The sequence below is a fragment of the Ambystoma mexicanum genome, chromosome 1p, assembly GCF_040938575.1.
Source record: "Ambystoma mexicanum isolate Mex_15411 chromosome 1p, UKY_AmexF1_1, whole genome shotgun sequence".
Classification (NCBI taxonomy): Eukaryota; Metazoa; Chordata; class Amphibia; order Caudata; family Ambystomatidae; genus Ambystoma; species Ambystoma mexicanum.
In genome coordinates this window covers 250,695,036-250,714,678 of record NC_090921.1, presented here as the reverse complement: position 1 = coordinate 250,714,678, position 19,643 = coordinate 250,695,036, and the positions used below count along the sequence as shown (strand labels likewise).

Below are 19,643 nucleotides of genomic sequence, written 5' to 3'. Positions count from 1 at the left end.
ATTTAGTACCCACAGCAAAGACCAGACTTCCTATGCCACCAACTAACACCGGCTTCACATGCCCCAAACACTTGCCGTGCCACACCTGGCCATGAAGAGGCCTCGTGGAAGAGTGCCAGGAAGCAGCGATTAACCTGCTTAGCAACACAGCAAAGCCCTGCTTATCGGGTCATTCAGCTGCTGCAGTCCTGTCCTGTGACACACCGTGATTCACAGAATGCCAGAGAGCTGCTGACAGTGCGCCCCGGGTCACAGGGCGGGGGGTACCCAACTCATTGAGAAATCCGAGGGGATATGGAGAGGCGTCACAGCACATTGGGCGATTACATGGGCTCCTACTGAGCCCATCTATGCAGGGAGTGGGCAAGTACCAGGCCCACTGGTAGATCCGATGTGCCCACTTTGGCTGAGCAGCCAGGGAGGGGAAAGGGGGGGACAAACACCTGTCTCAGTCGGGGAGCAGACGGCACGGCTAATCAAACAATCAGATGCGGGTACCACTCAGCAGACGCGAGTAGAGGCCGAGGCAGCCATCCATCTCCATGACAACCGACAGGCCCAGAAGGAGGGCCCGAGGATGGAGGAGTAGGGACAGGAAATAGAAGAGGGCTCTGAGGCAGACGGCCTGCTCACTGAGAGCAGCACGCCCCACAAAACAGGGGGGGCAGGCCCCCTGAGACCGGGCAGGCCGCGGAGTTTACGTCCCTTGGATTGAGGAAGGGACGCACGCAGCTCCTTGAGATTACGAAGACTCTGAGCCTATAGTATCAGAGGTGGGTCAGGAGGGAGGGAGGGATGGCCACCGGGCTCTCTTCAATCCGGAGGGCCCCACAGAATGCAGCCGCTACTCAGCCTCGCCTGCACAAACCCCCTGGCTAGCAAAGCCCCCAGTGGGGGCGCAGGGGGAGCCCCTGAAGCATCCAGTAGGTCACCCTTTGCAAAGAAAGGTCAGCGGAGAAGGATGGTCATTGAAAGCACGAGAAAGCTCGCTCCCCGCCCAGCCTCTGACCTTCAGCTCCAAAGGCCCCGCCAGAGCTTTTTCTGGAGCGCTTTCATCTGTTAATATATTGGGCTTCAAACAGGGGTCTGAAAATACACCGATATCCAGATAAATGAGGGGCCGGGGGAGGGTGGCTGGGGGAACCCCATGATTCAGGGCAGTGACTTAACCAGCTATTCGGGAAATATCCTGGGGCTGGTCTTCTGCCACACTGCACAGGTGGGCAGTCGGACAGGGCATCTCCTCCAGTATGGGGGCGATGAAGAGCAAGTTACATGAAAAGTGGAACCGGGACACAAAGGACCGACTCGGCAACACGTATAATAAATCACATCTCACATGATGGGGGGGCCGGGGGGCAAGGTTTGTACCGCGTAATATGCATCAAGGTGGAAGAGGGGTGGGTGGGGGGGTGCATTAAGAATAGCGGCCTGGGTTCTACACACGTGTAAACACAGGATCCTGCACATGCGCTGGGAGGGTAGACGCGCAGATACGCGCACGCCTGCACGAGCAATTATTTCTAATTCCAGCCAGAAAATACGCAACCGCACCTATTCGCGGCTTCCACTACGGAACAGCGCAAAGTCACGTGGTGAAGTGGGGGTTCAAGGGGGTCTAGTTGAGATGCAGCGGCTCTCTTAGCACGTATGCGACAAGCTAGTAGAAATGAGGCACTAGAGTTCACAGCCCATGAAGAACGGGGGGGAGGGGGGCAGCCGCCCCATCCCCCCACTCCCCGCTAACAACAGTGTGACTTCATAAACACATGACAAATAATAACAATACGCGTTATGCCGCCAACGCGCGTTTGCCCACCCTCGCTGCTTTAAATAGCACGTATCACTTCTATGTATCCCTCACAATAGCATTGAATTCATCGCCCACAGAAGGGGCGGGGTCCGGCGGAATTCAAACAGAAATCACAACCCGCAGTGCAAATTCAGTGAGCGGTGCAACCCGCCCAGCAATCAAAGCAACTCTTTTGCCCCCCCCCCCCCCCGCCACTCATGAGAGGCCTGTGTTTACGACCGAGTGCAGTTTGAGCCTCGATTTATACACTTGTATATTACATAACACCCATTATTGCATCACATAGAAGCGAAGAAATCTGACAAGAGGCGCTATATAATACCCGGATTGTTATTATTAAAGACATGGGTGGGCCAGTTCGAACAGGGAGACGCCGAACCTATCATTAGCCTCAAATCCAGTCACGATACATGAATGCCACCACAATGTGACATTCCTGGCACAACGATCCAATGGCACTGCGAGGGAGGGGCCAACAAGTCGCATGGAGACAATCCCACAACGACGAGGCAAAATCACCACAACACCCCATCATGAGAAGGGTCTAGAAACCCCGAGAGGGCACACTTCTGCGGGCGGGGCTTTCCACAGGAAGGACATTCATACAGGCGCGGGGCATATGAAAAGGAGGCCGTCCTATATGTGGGGAGCAGTACAGAGGCGCACTTTTACACGACGGAGTGCTAGAAGGAGTGGGGCAGTGTCAGTCCAGAAAAAGCAAGTGTGTTGGTCTGCTGTACATGCTCTGCATAGCTTGGTTGTATATTGGAACCATTCGGGTGGGTGCCTTGTCGTGTGTGACATGCAGCAAGGTAATGGTAAACATTGTGCGAGGAGGGAGGATGGTAGCGGGGGGAAGGAGTGGCGGGAGCGCAGTAGGAGAAAAGGAGGAGCGCGAATCGCAAAACAGGAGGAGGGGGATAGCATTACATACATAGGAGGGATGGAGAGAAGGCGCGAGCCAGAAGTAGGATGGCAGACAAACATAGCAATGCCGAGGAGAAAAATGCTGCAGCACCAGTAGGGTACAACACCCCCACCCAACCCATGCCGTCCCGCACGTGCAAGCGCTGTACAATACGCCTGTGCTTTCCTACGCAACGCCCGCTCATGCCCAGCCACGCCCCTGCGGTGACCCCTTCAGTGCAACACCCCGGCACCCCCCTCCTCTGCAGCGCAACCCTTCATTTTACACCCTCATAATAATAATATTCATGCAGTTCTCATATAGCGCTACACATCCATAGGTCTCAAGCCGCTGACATAACAGGAGACGTTATTAGCCCACACAGCGGACTTAGGAAGGATGAAAGGCTGAGTTGACCCAGCTGCCCAGCCAGCAGTGGCACCGCTCCCATGGTGGAGCAGGAAGTTGCCGATGCCCCTGAAAGGCTGCCCCCATGCTGGTTTGGCATCAGTGCTCTAGTGTGAAAAAAGCACCCCTTTCTCTTGCTGGAACCCCGGCGCCAGCACAGGAGCGGGGCGCATTTTATTACAGCAGGGCGCCTGCAGCGCCTCCACCCACCACGACAGAGCACTCCTGACTACTCTGAAATAGCCCCCCTCCCGTGCGTATGATACAGCTCCTCCATTACTGTACATCCGCCCCCTCGACCCGCCCGTACTGTACCATTCTCTGCTGTGATGGGCAGCCTATGCTTTGCAGTCCCCCTCCTAAGCTTTACACCCCCAATGATTACTGCACCTACGTCCCGCGTACTGTACTGCCCCCTGCAGTGATGTGCACCCCCTATGAGTCCTGTACAGCCCCACCCAGGGTTGCACAGCTTCCCCTAGACTGCATATCGCTTCCTGCACATCCTCAAGTACAGTATACCATGTTGTGCTTTTCGCCCCGCTGCGCCCCACCCCCAACCTGTCGACCCCCATCTTCTGATGGACAGTCCCCTTCCGCGTTGTGTAGCTCCACTTTTGCAACATCATCTAGTGCTTTAGATCCTGCACACAATGACACTCACAAGTTGCTCAATCACCAAACTAGCCACCTCGCATAAAGCGCCTAGATACAATTAAATTCAGAGGACAGTGCTATTCAATGTAACTAATTAAATAGGAGAATCAATATCACAGAGGTAGGTGGTGGCGCTCTTAGGTAGACTTGTGTCGAAAACATCAACACGCCAAAATGCCAAGAGCACACAAGGCTTCAGCAGCGCCAGGAATCTGTACGGCTGGGCTCGTCTCTTCCCCTCTTAGAGAAGGGAAGAGTAAAGGCACGGCCGCACAGAGGAAGATCGGCGCTGCTTAAGGAGGCACGGACAGTGGTGACTCTCTGGGGAGCCTTGCGCTGGTGAGATGCACAATAGTATTGGCCCCTGCCACACACGAAGAGAGCCGAATACTACCTTCCAACAAACACATACAGTGACACTGGCTATACACAACTACTTACTACTCATAATGACAGTACAGCACTCTGGCCCCATACCACCTTCCAACAAACACATACAGTGACACTGGCTATACACAACTACTTACTACTCATAATGACAGTACAGCACTCTGGCCCCATACCACCTTCCAACAAACAGATACAGTGACACTGGCTATACACAGCTACTTACTACTCATAATGACAGTACAGCACTCTGGCCCCATACCACCTTCCAACAAACACATACAATGACACTGCCTTGACTATGCACAACTACTGCTCGTACTGACAGTACATCACTTTGTCGGCGCTTATTCTATCGTGTCTATTATTTGTCAGTATGGGGTTAGTCCACCACCGTTAAAATATCTGTTTACCCACCTGCGCCCCCACCCTTCCATCCTTTACCCGATGGCTAGTGTGGCATATGGCGCATTTACAAATTAACATAAATAAACAACACACAGTTACAGTCTCAAAGTAGAAAAGCACACAATAAATCGCGCCATCATCAGTGAAGGGGGCTTCGCGAGTTTGCATGCTGCAGGAGGGGGGGGTGTCTGTGCCTGCTGCGGGGGGGGGGTGTCTGTGCCTGCCTACAGCGACTTGACGAAGCAGTGCAGCGGGTCGTAGGGGCAGGTGGGTGGGTGCGGTGTGCACAGTCCAGGCACCACCGGAGCAGGGAGCAGGGACAAGGGCCATGGGGAGACATGGAGTGTGTTGGCAGTGGCCCAGGGGAGCAGATGGAACGCATGGCAGCCGCAGGTGGAGCCCGGCGGTGTGCTCGCAGCGACGGGAAGGCGGATTGAGAGAGAGAGGTGGGTGCTGGCCGAAATGTGAAACAGGTGGAGAACGGTAGAGTGCTGATGGCGAAGGGGGCACAGAGCTTATTCCTACCTGTCCTCTGGCATTCTTCGCCTCTCTGGCAGTCTCTAGCTGTGTTCCTGGCACGTCTAGTCAGTAGAAGCACCAGGTTCCGAATGAGTCTCAAGAGCTCGGGTACCTCCTCTCTTGCCTGCCGTGCCCGCCGTGGCAGACATGTGCCAGGCTCATTGCATAAGAGGCCGTCCAACCTTCCTATTGGTCTACTCCTTTAGGTGATGTCAGCGCCTGGCTTTGCCTGCCGCACGTGGATCGTGGTGCGGCCCGGTGCAGGGCTCTCAGCGCGCTCATTGGTTCCCAGCGCGACCAATCAGAACGCAGAATTCCGAGCAGGCACCGCTCCACGAGGAGCTGCGGCACGGTCGGGGTGGGGCGTTGCTCTGTGTCCGCCAATGAGCGGGCGAGCTTCAGCAGAACAACAAGCACAGCGCGGCAGCAGGCTCGCCATGCGCTTTCCCTGGTCCCGCGCCAGTTGCGGCAGAGAGCCCAGAGCCCGAGGGAGCCGAGTCTCGGTAATGCTTCAACTAGGAGGGGAGAGCGGGCGGGGCGGGGCGGGCCTTTCGATCCGAGTGTCGTGCCGCATATGCATTTCACAGAGGCCAGGGCGCTGTCATCCCAGTTTTAAAACGAATAGTACAGTATAAAAGTATGTGCTAGGCGTCTGTCACGCCTAAGTTAAAGTGATAGTTGTTACACTCCCCAAACAAATGTCAAGGATCAGTGCATATGCCCCAGTAGCAGTCTCTACAGGAAGGTGGAAAGAGGGAGGGGAAGGGAGTGGCCACTCCCGAGCAGAGGCATCAAAACGATTATAGTACTCAATGTGAGCTGTTTAGGGGTATCCCCGCTCCACAGTAAACATATATTCTGCCCTGTTTTAATATGATTGAGTTCTGGCACATTTGCCAAGAGGTATGTATATCAATGAGCGTGCTATGGCCTGTTGCTGGTGGGTAACGAGAGCACTATTATACACTGGCATAGCATCTCACTCAGCCTTTCACTTCTGAAGCTAGTATGACTATTAGCTCATGGAGATCGTTATTGACCTCTCAGCCAATCAGAATGTTTAGGGTGCATTCAATAACTACTGGTATTCACTGCATTATGAATATTCTGTCTTCAGAAGCAGCCAGGGAAAGAACAATGCAATTTCTAGGCAATATTTTTTTTCAAGAAGACACTCACTCTGGGAGGCCTTTTTTGCTGCAGCATGCCATTTAATACTTGCTTGTACATTACACCAAATGCATGCTGTGGGTTTAATCAAAGGCCCCAAGCCAACAGAACTGAAGGGCCCACTGGGGAAATGGATTTCCAGCATTCATAAACCTGCACGCTGAAAAGGGGCCTATTTAGGCAGACTATGTGGGCAGATTGGAAATCACATCACATTACTGGCTGAGAAATAAATGCCACATTTTCACTGAAACTGCCATCCATCAAAAGGTGATGCACTGTGACAATTCAGACCCACTTTTCAGCAGAATAACACACCGCAGATAATTAAAAGTGTATTTTATTAATGACTGAGAGAAACAGCCCTGCACTTTTGGCACAAAAACAAAGTGAACCCTGATCAGTAATACACACCGTATGACAAAGAATCAAAGCTGAAGTTAGAAAATGCAATATGTGAATTCCTTTCAAGGACATATTGTGGGTCTCTGGGCTAACTTCACAAAGGATCCCCCACACCGAAATCCTTTTTTTTTTCATTCCAACTGTTTACAACTGCAATAAAATGTGGCCTCCCTAAAGTGTGTTGAAAGCCAAGTTTCCCTAGACCTGCTGTCTCTGAGGGCAGTTCTGTGCAGGCAAAATATTGAAGCCAGTGCATGACCGGAATGTAGGGGATGTGTGAGAACAAGGGCTGCAATCAAGGATGAACTGTGAATTCAAGCAACAAAGAGGCTAATAAAAAAATGTAGAGCACAAGCTGGCTAGGAATGGCAAATGGCTTAGAGGAAGCAGAGCTCGTATTTGCACATATGACGATTCCCTTTTTAAATGGACAATCACAATTGTTGCATTTTCCCAGAAACCGCAAGTCACACTAATTGCATATGTTTCATTTTTTAGATAATTTCCAGGCAATTGTGTTGAAATCATCCACCTACAACTTAGGAAATTGAAATGACCAGCTAAAAGGTATTCCTGTCTGCTCTGAACATGTTGTGAATTTGAGAGTTGGCAAACTGGTGGAGGGTAAAATTAGGAATGTAGGGAATAAATTGCATGTTCCTAACTATTATGCCTTATGTAAAAATGGCAGAAAAATTGTCAAACGGCCGTGCAACATGGTGCAAACCCGGCTGTTGTTTTATTATATTCCCCATCATAAGCTGAAATGGAATACATATATATAATATATATTATGGCAGTTACTAGTAAATCACAAAGTTTTTGACACATATCTAGATTTTTGCCAAAAGTTGAAATGACAACAAAAGAGGATTGCAAATGGGAACTCCCATGAGTATGCTCCAGACCACTAAACTAATCCTTAGAGAGAGGCTGGGCTTGGTGGTAGAGCGAAGGGTAACTGTCCAATCCTGTTTGCGATAATTCTTGCAGGGCATCGCCCGGTATTGAAATCTTGATAATGTCACCACTGGTATATAATTTGGATGCACTATGAGGAAAGGGGAGATCTGATGAAAATTACGATCTGACGGCCACAAGGAAACACCAGAAGAGATTGCCGAGCTTGTATCTTGGTGGAACTGTCTATTGATGGGGAGGCCTACATGGTGTCTGGGTCCTATGGTGAAGAGCTGGGGACAATCCTTGAGAGTGGAGTGACCGGACACCTGCACTGTTCTCCAAGAGGTTCCTAAAATGCAGCTGGCTTTCCTGAACTTTAAACAGAGGCTTTCAATGTAAGTAGAATTGAGCCAATTGAAACCAAAGGTGGGGGTGGTCTGCTTGCCTTAAATCCTTTCCCTTCTTAGTGGGCGGGGTGGGAGGCAAAACTGTGTAGATCCTTAGCCCATTTAACTAAAAATATGAATTTAATTATTTACCCTTGGCAGAACAACACAGGGTAATTTTTGTTACAATTCGAAATTAACAAAACTCAATCCGAGCGTGCGCTGAAAACGATAAACTGTAATTTAACTGGGTAATCCTAACTAGAGGATTATTTCTTAGTTACCCTACCAGAGGTGGAAGGGGATCTGAAATCCAACATTCTCAAATCATCTGTAGAGGAGCAGCTGAATGCCTCTGCAGGAAATCCCACCCCTACCTCCTCTATGTTGGAAGCCTGAGGTTGTACCTTGCTTGACACCAGCAGTTGTGACCATACCACAGTGAATATTTGAAAGAACGTACCCTCTGAGAAAACCCTACCAGATGTATTCTCGAAGAGACAATAATCTGAGGGAGGAACTCCCCGAAGGAATATGAAACATGTAAAAGAGGAGCTGGTGACATTAAAAGAGACAAACGACGCACTAAGAACACTGGCTGAAGAGAATGCATGAACCTTATAGAACTGATGGCGAAGTTAATAATTGAGTAAACTTTCATATGTGAGAGGAAGATTTCACGTGTGTGACGCACTGCAGAAAATGCAAGCCGTTCAATAACTGTACAGATGCAGCAACGCAAGTAGACTAAGTGAATTTAGAAGCTGGCTATATGTAGTGAATAGACTGCAGGTGGAGCCGCCATTGTATAGGAGCTAGACATCAGTGTCATGAATTTAGTATGCCTGGAACCATGGAAAGGAAAGGCCGAGAGCTGCATCGCTGCAGGAATTAGCTCAGATCGTGGATATGTGGGGCGAAGCTGTTTGGCCTGGAGTCAAAGTCAAAGCAGCCAACACTGGTTATCTATTCTCAAAGGCAGTTAAGGTGCAAAGAAAGAACACCATGCCTGCCATGTTTTATTCATTTAAGACATTTAAATGCTGAAAAATAGTCCAAATCTTGGTCTCCTGTCACGTGAGCCAAGTATAGAAATAGAGTTGAGCATGGAGTCTAGAACTAGGATAGTGCGTGCTCGCACTCTCTTATATTCCCAGAGACAACAATACTCTTCAAGGCCAAGTTCAAAGACAATCGTCATGGCAGAAGGCATGGGTGATGAGAGACGTTGGGTTAATTGGGTGGGAGGTAAAGTCAAGTCCACCTCCTGACACCTGGGTCTGAGCTCACATGCTGCTAAGTGAACCGAATTTTCCAGACATGGCACAAGCATGCCATCCAACTGTAGAGGGCCATATAATGAAGGGCCTTACAGTTTGAGAGCCAATGATAAACAGTGTACTTAATATTGTTTAAGATGACATGTTTTAGAGGCAGGCATAAGTTATCCATCTGACAGTAGATATCCAATTACAATCCCACCCCTTATAGAACGTATACTTAGATGTTCCCCTTGAGCCTATCACAACCCCTCATAGGTTTTTCCTTATATGCCACATAGTATGACGTCACTTATGACAACGTTTTAGTATATAAAGGTGTTTTTATGTGAAATGTACTGAGAGAACTCAAGCAAACCTCCGTTGATATCTGTTAAAACAGCAAACCTCTGCTATCTTTCTGAGTTGGTTTGATTATTTGGTGTCAGAGTTATTTTGCATCCCATCCATTGCATGCACGTTATCCAATGGGCTATAAGCTCACATCCCTATGTTTTCTGTCCAGCTTCCCCAATACAGGCCTTTAAGTGGAGCGGGGTCTGAAATCCAAAATTCTCCAATCATCCCTATTTTTTCTGTTTAGCTTCCCCACAGGCGTATAAGTGGAGGGGGATCTGAAATCCAAAATGTTTAAATCATCTCCATTTTTACTGTACAACTTCCCCAACACAGACCTTACAGTGATGGGGGTCTGAAAACAAACAGCTAAATCACCCTTTGTTTATTTGATATCAAAAGTATGGGTGAAATCATAATTGCCATATGCATTTGTACCAATCTATAAACCAATCTGCTAGCCTTAAGTGTGCAGGAAAATTGAAAGTGCACAGCCCTACATATGTAAATTGCTTTTCTTCATTGACCAGCTTGATTAATTCTTGAAGTGTACTCTGTATAAAGTAAAGTATTGTGATTTCGTGGTTTTCCGGACCAACTTGTGTGATTTATTTGTGTAGCAAGAAGTTTGTGCAAAGAAAGTGGCATGTATCGTTTTAGTGTGATCTCTATTACCTTTCATCCAAATAAATAGAAATATATTTCCTATACTTTGGCCTGGTTCTTGGCTCACTGTGGGCACTGAGGTGGGGGTGGGGGTGGGTGTGGGATTAGAGATTTGTGTCAGTCTATATAAGTCTTCAGTAAGGGCAACGCAAAAGAACATAAACCAGTATTGCAGGGCTGTTTGATGGGGGCTGGGAAGGAATTACCCAGTTTTAAAGTGTTCTCAATGTAACGCGACAACGCACATGTTAAACCTGTACCAGTTCAGCCAAGATGCAATTGAAATTCTTTATTTATGAAGATTACCATGTTACTTTACTACTACAAAATAAAACCGCATTTAATTTACTAACTCAACTATTTACTTTACTCACTCTTTTAGTAACCTTTTTTACTTTACCACCCAAAATCCAAAACATGTATCGCTACTGCCACCATGTGCTAACAGCCTTATAGAGAGAGGGAGGGATTATTATCGCCTGGGATAATGACCCTTCCCTGACGTCAAAGACCCCTCCCTCAGTCTGTAAGGCTATATTATGCTCTGATATTCCCGCTCACTCAGCCTTCTTTCACTTCTGAGTGTAGCGCGCATTGAGAATGTGTGAAGGAGTGTGGCAATCTACATGACCACGCCAGGGCCTGTCACTCCTTAGTCCAAATGACTGTTGCGTCCCACAAGAATGTGCTAGGCCATTGTCACTCATTGGTTACATCACCTAAACAAACGCCCATGGTATTTGTCACTCGAGTCTAAAGAGATGAGTAGCTGCGCGAGGAAGTGCTAGAGCGTGGCGCTCCTTTGTCAGAAACAATCCTTCACCGTAGCAGACCATCCCCGAAGTCTGGTCCTCCGGAAGCCAAATGCATGTTACGCGCTAGAAGAATGCTCAAGAGGCTTGGGTTGGGTTGGGGCTCTCCTCTCTGGAGATGAAATCACTGGGAGCTTGGCGCATGCTAGTCCTGATTCAAAAATACCCTGCGTTGCATAAGGAGGGTCTCTCCACCCATGACTCCAGGCATGCAGTGTTCCTTCTAGGCGGAAGCTGGAGGACGCGGGTGAGCAACACAGGAGGAAGTGAAAGGTTCCATCCCCAGTAGCCAGAGAGCACCGTCCTGGGCTGTGTCTGAATAATTGCATTGACTGACAGAGGGAGGCCGTGGAGGCTGAATAGATGCAGCATGCTGATAGGCTGGAATTGGTGACATTGCCAACCACGTACCATTAATACTGAAGAGAACGTATGTGCTGTTATCATAACAGCTCCCTGCAAACGACCTCCTCGCCCCTGGTGCTCACTCTAGTCATTTCTGTTTGGCCCTTGGCACAGAAAGTGGGTGCTGTGTGGAGCAACTCTACGCAGCATGCCATCTGAGTAACCTCCGAACTGAATTATGGCCTCTGAATAACCACTAACTTGCAACATGGCGACTAATATCCCATACTGTATACAGTGCCTTCTGAGTGGCATTCATTTGCCCTGTGCCCGCCGAGGATCCACCAAACTGCCCAGTGCGCTGTGACTGCCCTGTCCCGTGCACAGTGGCCCCTGCACGCGCCACTAAACTGCAAGGTGTTCTGAAACTCCCCCCTGACCCCTTCCCCCTGTCCCGCGCAATGGTTTCCTGGACTCTGCTCTCTAAAAGCACTCTGACCTGCACTCTCATTTTTGAGCGCCTGCTGACCTGCACTGCTTTACATACCGGCTCTGTGCCCTCTGAGCATTCTGTTACCTACACACTAACGCATGCACTGCATTGTGGACATCGGCCTCTGTACTACCTGTTCACCTGTACTCTGTCCCCTGAATACATTCTTATATATTCATCTAACAAAGCCACATTGAGCGCCAGGGGACAACACACCCTCCCGCATCTTCCCAGGCGTTACAGAAAATGAATCCACATTCACAAATCACAATTCATGATTTGTCACAAACAGCTGTTTAGGTAGTACCTGAGAGTGTATTTATAGGACCATATTTTGTAAATGACGCACTTCGATGCATTGAGTGAATACTACAGTTTAAACAGCGTCTGCACAGTCCACTCACTTAGGGAAGTGGCCCACGCAGGCAAAACACTGCCCCAAACTGACTGGCATGTGCAGGGTTCGAAATTGAGGGCAGCCGGAGCGGCTCAGCTCCCGCTTGTATCCTAGAAGAGCCTGGTCAGCTTGACACCAACAGCTACCAGGAGCTACCTTTGGCTCTCCAGGCCAAGTGATGCTATACAAACACACCCATGTGAATTTAACTCTGTGTGTTTGGGGCAATCTATAAATCAACATTAGGACACATCTATACAACATTTAAAATCACAAGGGTTCATAAATACTGGACAGAATGATAGGTTTGCATCTTACGTGGAAGCTAGATTTGAGGAACTCTTTGTACTAGCCCGCCCTCCTTTCCCCAGTGGTGGTTCCTAGTCACTTGTTAATGCTGGATATCCAAGAGCTCCTTTTAGCTTCTGCTCATTAACTCTTAACTTCTATCCCTGCTGTGGGGGCAGGCCCTCCTGGCAATGCCCTATTGCATGTTTGACATTTTCATGGATGCCTGTTGCCGTGAGGACCAGTCCAAGGATGCTGTGTAGATTCTCATCAAAGCAGGTGAGACCCCAGAAGGTAAAGGCATAGGTTAGGGTGTTCTTTTACCATTTTAATGGCGGCAACCCAACCAAAACAATCTCAAAAGACATATGACCTGAGAGGGTTGGCAAAACGGGGTATAACCCGGGCAAGGTCAGAGACTAGCTGTGGTTCTGAGGATCTGCAGTAGGTAGTGGGATGGGGGCTGAATGTTTGGCTCTGTGGGTCCTTGTTGCCTGGCTTTCTGTGTAGCAATGATTTCCACAGGAGCAGATCAGGTCTACTCCTGCTCCTCAGAGGATCCCATCATGACCTTCACAATGTTTGTGTTCACTGGAGTGTGGGGGGGCTTGTGACACACACAGCATGGGAAACGCCCACCATAGGGGAATGGAGAATATATACAGTACCTCACAAGTCCTTTTCAAGATGATCTGAACTCACATCCTGGCAAATCTGAAGACTGTCATTATAGCAAAGATAGTGACTCAAACCGAAAGGACTGTGCTTAAACTATTATTGATATCTGAGAAGACGGTTACCATAAAGCAATTTTATTTCTCCCCATTCAGCAATATTAATAGGGGCAGACTCGAGAGCGGCCATGAGAACCCATCGGCGCTGCTCAGGATTGCGTTAAGTTACTGCAGACCCTTCCTGGGCAAGGAACATCTTGGTGCATGGCTACTCAGCTCTTGCTCCAAACAACAATGCCGGATTGATGATGTGCTCCCTCCTACAAATGGAGCATCGCTAGATTACTATTCCTCCAATCAGCAGGTGATAAGACAACTCAGTGTGTTAAGCGCTCACCTCCGATACCTGTATTCAGCCTCCAGGACACATCCGAATACAGGCAAAGCCCACTCTGGTCTTCCTCCTTCCAAGATCGATAAGTGGAGTGCCATTACCTTGTATAATGATAACACTTAATATTACAGTGCTAAAACATGGGATGAATCAGGAATGGAGCGCTATTATATTTATGTCTGCCAAATGCAAACTACCATTGGGTCAAAAAGGTGCCAATTAAGGTTTTTAAAACTAACCACCGTTGTGTTCTCACTGCACAAAGGCGTTGCTAGCGGGGCGGGGGTGAGGGGGAAATAGCCCCGGGTCTTTGATTTTAGCCCCGGATAGAAGCTCATTGGCTACAACCAAAAGGCTAGCTAGCCCAGAGTCCCAACGGACCAGCCATTAGCCCCGGGTCTCTTCCAGACCTAGCAACACCCCTGCCATGATGTACTTCGGTTCGCAGAAAAGGACCATTATCTGTTTTCATGTGCTCCAGGACCTACATTGGAGTTCAGCCAGGTTCCAAATCTGGTGTTAAGCTAGGAGAAACCCCTTATCAAGTTCTACATGTGCTAAGTGGCCGGCCTAGCCTGTGCCAGTGTCCAACTCTCACACAGGATAGCTACCATTATCTCATGCAATGCTCACTGGTCCAGCCTGTCAAAACAGAAAATGTTTCAAAAAACGTCATATCCCATGGACCCCAGTGCCTCTGGTAGTCCTATGTCCATATCCTGTCTCTGGGCCCTATGAGCTATTTCCTGCCCAGGTGCATTCCTCTTCTTTTTCTGCTCTTCCATGAGAAAGGTTGCACATCTTTTAGCTCCAGCCATTGAGAGTGTGTGATAGTTTATATGTGCATTTTGGATACAACGTTCTTCTGCTCACAGAGATTTTGTGTGGTATTTGTTCTTGATCGTGTGTTATGCGCTTATATCTGTGCTGTAATGTGATATTGGGACTTGATACGTGCTGCGTTGATTAGGCGCAAGAGTCTGTAGCGGGCGTTAGGTTAAAGGTGAGCGGAGCAGGCCCGTGAGTATCGGACTCACTCCAGGGTATTCGGCTGCGTTCTGAGAAGTCATTACACAGGCTCTGGCGACCCACAGCCGAACGGAGCAGTTTTCCGGCCCCTGCAAGAGCAAGTAGCACGCGCATAGGAAACACGTGGATCTTGCCGCGCACCTAGGATTGTAACAACAGCTTGCTGAGAGCGAGTTAGGGGAGCTGCAGAGCAGATATCAGCATACTATCAGTGGAAGCTCTAGGGCTGGAGCGTAGAACTGACATCAGAGTGCTGGGCATTAGTAAGTCAAGCCGATCAAGCACAAGGGTAGCATAAACCTGCAGGATGAGCACCAAAAAGACCACCCATAAGCAATAAATAAGTGCATAGCCCCATTGCCCCGCCCCCATCTCCCAGTCCCAGAGGACACGCCCTTCAGCCTGCTCAGTCCAGGCACCCAGGCACTGATAATAGATACCCATACAATGGAGGCCGATGACGGGAGCGTTGGGAGCATAGACCAGGTATTTTCCGAGGACGATTCTGACTTGACACTCAGATTAAAGAGTGTGGAAATTCACTGGTCAATGCTGTATCCCAAGGGGTGCGCCCACTCAAAGATAGGCTGGAACTCCTGGAGTATTTAATTGGGGAGGGCTTTAAGAAAAGAGGTCTCGAAGATGACAACAGAACGTCCTCTGAGCTGCCTGTCAGTGAGGCAACGAATAAGGGGAGAGACCAGACCTGTAAGAGAAAGTGCTCTTTGACTCCCCCGGGTCCTGTCAAGGAGGGAAAATGAAAGCCTCCTGAGGCTGTTGACGCATTCGAAAAGCTGAAAGGCGCCTTTATGAAGCGTGCGACCGGGCCGAGCCTCCGACCTCACAGCCAAGATTAAGGACCTTGCGGAAAGGGCCAAAGATACAGGGGAGCCTGTGGACCCCGACACACTAGCCAACTGGGCTCAGAGAGCGGTGTCCACTCTGGGGAAAGCAAATTGCGCCCTATTGTCCAAGAGAAGAGGCCCACTATTGAAAATAAACACAAAACTGGAAGATCTGGCCTTCTATGAAGCAGGCAAAGCCGCCCAAGGACTTTTATTTGGAGAGGCCTTTGCAAAAGAAATGGGGAGATAAAGGGTTTTAGCCGGGGCCAGTCGCAGCAGAGGAAGTGCATCCAGTCGCTTGCACTCGCAAAGGAGGCCTCAGAACCCAACGGCCTATCTTTGGGAGTCAAGTCAACAAGACACCTTCTTCCCGTTGTGTGGGCGCAGCAGTAAAGGATGCAGGGGATGAGGTTATTATCACCATCCAGGGGCGCAATCAGGTGAGGAGTAAAATAACCTACCCACCAGTGGTGGGCAGGACATTGTTATGCTTATAAAGTTGTTGAATGCTTTCAAGCAATGCATGGCTACTACAGACTGAGTTTATAGGTGTACCCGTGCAGCGTGCTATCCCTCGGTGGTTCGCGCAGGCGCGAGAAGAGAGCAAACTCCTAGAGACAATTAAGGCAATTGGCGAGCAAGGGCACGATAGAGCGCAGCGATGGGGCAGCACCAGCCTTCATAAGCAGCATATTCCTGGTACACAGGAAAGAGAAAGTGAGACCAGTGATCAACCTGAAAGAGCTCAAAGGGTGGCTAGTGTACAGACACTTCAAGATGGAGGGAGTGCACCTCCTACGAGACATCATCCGGAAGGGGGACTGGCTGGTGAGGTTAGATCTGAAGGACGCCTATCAGACGAATGTGATCGCGAGAGCACCGCAAATATCTCTGCTTCCTGTGGAACAAAGAAGTATGGCAATTCAAATGCCTTCTATCCAGTCTCACCTCAGCACCTTGGGCTTTCAGAAAAGTCATGACCAGTAACGGTAGCCATGAGGGAAAGGGGTATTCGCATGATTGTTTACCTAGACCAGCAGTATCCAAATTGTGGGGCGCGCCCCCACAGTGAGCCGCAGCCGCATCCCTGGTGGGCCGTGAGAGCCCAGCATAAAATGTAAAATATATATATATATATATATTTATTTTCTTTGTTTTTAGAAGAAATGGGCAGGGCGGCTCACATGTTCGGGTTGAAATATGAAACTGTCTCAGGCACCATTGAAAAAGTGTCCTGCAGTTGTACATAGATATTCATTCCTTTAGTCACAGACTGTTTGAATAGTACCCAGGGGGGTGCTTTGTGTTGAAATGTAAGTACATTGTGATATTTATAGAATCTTTATTCAGCAACAATGGCCACAATGACTAACTGCATAGTGAAGTAACTCATCAAACTGACCCACATTGGCCAAAGAGGTGGCCCATTTCGACTGGGCCACACTAGCATTTTGCATTTTTGGTACAGGCATTGCCCTATTGCCCTATAGGCTAGTCCGAGCCTGGTGGCTCATCCATAATGGCGAGGGGGCGCCCACCCAGTGGCGCCCTCACCCAGTCTGAAGGAACAAAGGAGCCAGCCCAGTGAAACAATGAGCACTCCCTCAGCTGCTTTGTCCAGCTGAGGGAGTGCTCCTGGGCTGGCTGAACTGTCAAAGGGGAACAGTTCAGTTCAGTTCCCCAGCCGCACATGCTCACTGAGCCATGCAAGGCTGGGGCGTTTTGCTTTGCCAGCATTGCATAGCTCATTGGAAATGCTTGCTGGGGCACTGCATGTCTGTATGTGCGAGGGGGAGCTGGTGAGCCTCCTCGCACATACGGACAGAGCAGCCTGGAGCAGAGTGTTTCAGCACCCACATGCAGGCCAGAGCAGAAGGTACGTTTATGTTCATTGTTTTTTTTATTTAAACATGTGTATTGATGTGTGTATGCTTGTGTTACGAGTGAGTGTATAGCGATGGATGTTCGTTTGAATGATATAGTGATTGCTGTATCAATGTGTGTGTGTTTGTTTGTTTTGGTCCATTGAGCTGATTTTGGCAAGTGGTGTTTAGAGGGGGGAAGGAGGGTTGTACAACAAAAGCATTAAAAAAATGCCTGAATGCCTTTGTTGCACAATCCCCCATCCACCTGCTAAAATCAGCTCTCCTTTTGGGGCGCTGTGGGGCCCAGGGGACAGGGATGGTATTTATTTTTTAATTGGATTTCTATCTCAGATGTCCAGTCAAAAATACCATGCTTTCCCCCTTAGCACCTGAGCGCCTTGCATACACACATAATCATGTTGATTGTGGTAGACTCAGTGGGGCCCAGGGGAAAGGGATGGTATCTTTTTACTGGACATCTATCATAGATGGCCAGTAAAAAATGTCATGCCTGCCCCCTGGGCCCCCAGCACCAATTGCAAACTGGTTGGCTATTTACCCATTTTATTTAAAGTATGCTCTACAATGGAACATTTTAACCCATTACATTTAAAAACAATTCACATAGAGAAAACCCCCCGAACAACTCATGATTGGTTCGGGCTCCCTCACTGCGCTCTGACGCTATGGTATTTTTGGGGGAAATAGTTATGCCCCTCCACTTAAAAAATTCACCAGCCGCCAATGGCCCTCAGACTGTGTTGGGAACAGGATGGGGGGAAACCAGGGACTGTGGTGGGAGCAGGATGGGCGTGAACCATGGGATAGCGGTGGGAGCAGGGCATGGAGAGCCCAGGTTGTGTGATGGGGTGGGGAGAGCCCAGGGACTGGGTAGGGGTGGGACGAGGTAGCCCAGCGACTGTGATGGGAGCAGGTGGGGGAGCCCAAGGACTATATTGGGAGTAGGGTGCGGTGACAGCGTGCAATACATACTGTCCATTTGGCATTTTTGGGGGGCACGGCTGACCCAAATTCTGCTCGGGGGGGGCCAGGCCAAAAAAGTTTGAAGACCACTGACCTAGATGATATCTGCATGTTGGTGAGTGACAAGCAGGTTCTCATTGAGCACTTGCAGTGGGCATCTCAACTGTTTACGTGTCTAGGTTTTTTGATAAATCAGGAAAAGTCTGAACTGGTTCCCAGATAACGCATGGAATTCCTGGGGTTTGTAGTAGATACACCCAGGGCGACACTGGAGCTGCCAGATGAGAGCGATAAAGAAAGTATTGAGAGCAGCGTTAGCAAAGACCATGATAGCTCTACAATTGCTAGCAAGGATTGTCGGGCTACTGGCAGCTTCCATTCAGGCCATTTGCCCAGGCCCCGTGAATTACACAGCTCTGCAGATGCTCAAGATCCGGCATCTGCAAGAGGGCCTCGGGTACCATCAGTTAATGCCCCGAGATCAGGAAAGGAGGTTAGAACTGGAATGGTGGCTTTAGAACATGGAAGCCTGGAATGAACAGGCCATCTTCAGAGATGTCCCGGGCACTCGTCATAGAGTCCGACGCCAGCAGAGCAGGATGGAAAGTGAGGTGCAGCCACCTGGAGACGGGCGACAGGTGGTCGTGGGAGGTACTGGCCCTCTACATCAATTTCCTAGAACTGCTTGCAAGCTCTTTCACGATAAAAGCTTTTGCAAAGGACAAAGCAGAGTGTTGCATCCTGCTCAAGATGGACAACACCTCTGCGGTTTGATAGAACAATCACCTGGGGAGCACGCTGTCACAGATGTTAGTAGAACTAACAATGAACTTCTGGCATTACTGCCTCGACTGGAAGATCTCAGTAAGAGCGGAGTATCTCCTGGTAGTGCAGATCGTAGTGGCGGACTGGAACTCCCGTTACTAGCATGCCGCCAGCGACTGGATGCTACACAGAGAGGTGTTTTTCCAGATAGCAACCCTATGGGGTCCCCTAGACATTGACCTGTTTGCATCAAGGTTGTACAAACAATTGCCCAAGTTCTTCAACTGGAGGCTGGATCTGGAAGCACAAAGGGCAGATGCTTTTCTTCAAGCATGGTTGAGCGCAGCACTCTATGCTTCCCCCCTTTCACGATGATAGCCAGGGTTTTGGTAAAAAATCAGAAGAGAGCAAGTGGAAGCTGTCTGGAAGTCGCAAGTGTGGTTTCCAGTTCTGATGGACCATTCTTCGAATTTCCCGCGAGTGCTTCCTCTTAGGCAGGATCTCCTG

At 49.2% G+C, this 19,643-nt stretch overlaps 1 protein-coding gene across 2 annotated transcripts in view; it reads right to left on the bottom strand.

Moving 5' to 3' along the window:
- The window catches only part of PER1 (period circadian regulator 1), a 44,226-nt gene extending 38,974 nt beyond the window's left edge, over nt 1-5,252 (bottom strand). Inside the window, exon 1 of one of the 2 annotated variants that reach the window (XM_069646470.1) lies at nt 5,106-5,252. The gene's annotated coding sequence lies outside the window, so the exon portion shown is untranslated. The remainder of the gene's footprint in view (nt 1-5,105) is intronic. The other variant, XM_069646471.1, reaches the window with a different exon arrangement.
- Between the last annotated feature and the right edge of the window lie 14,391 nt (nt 5,253-19,643).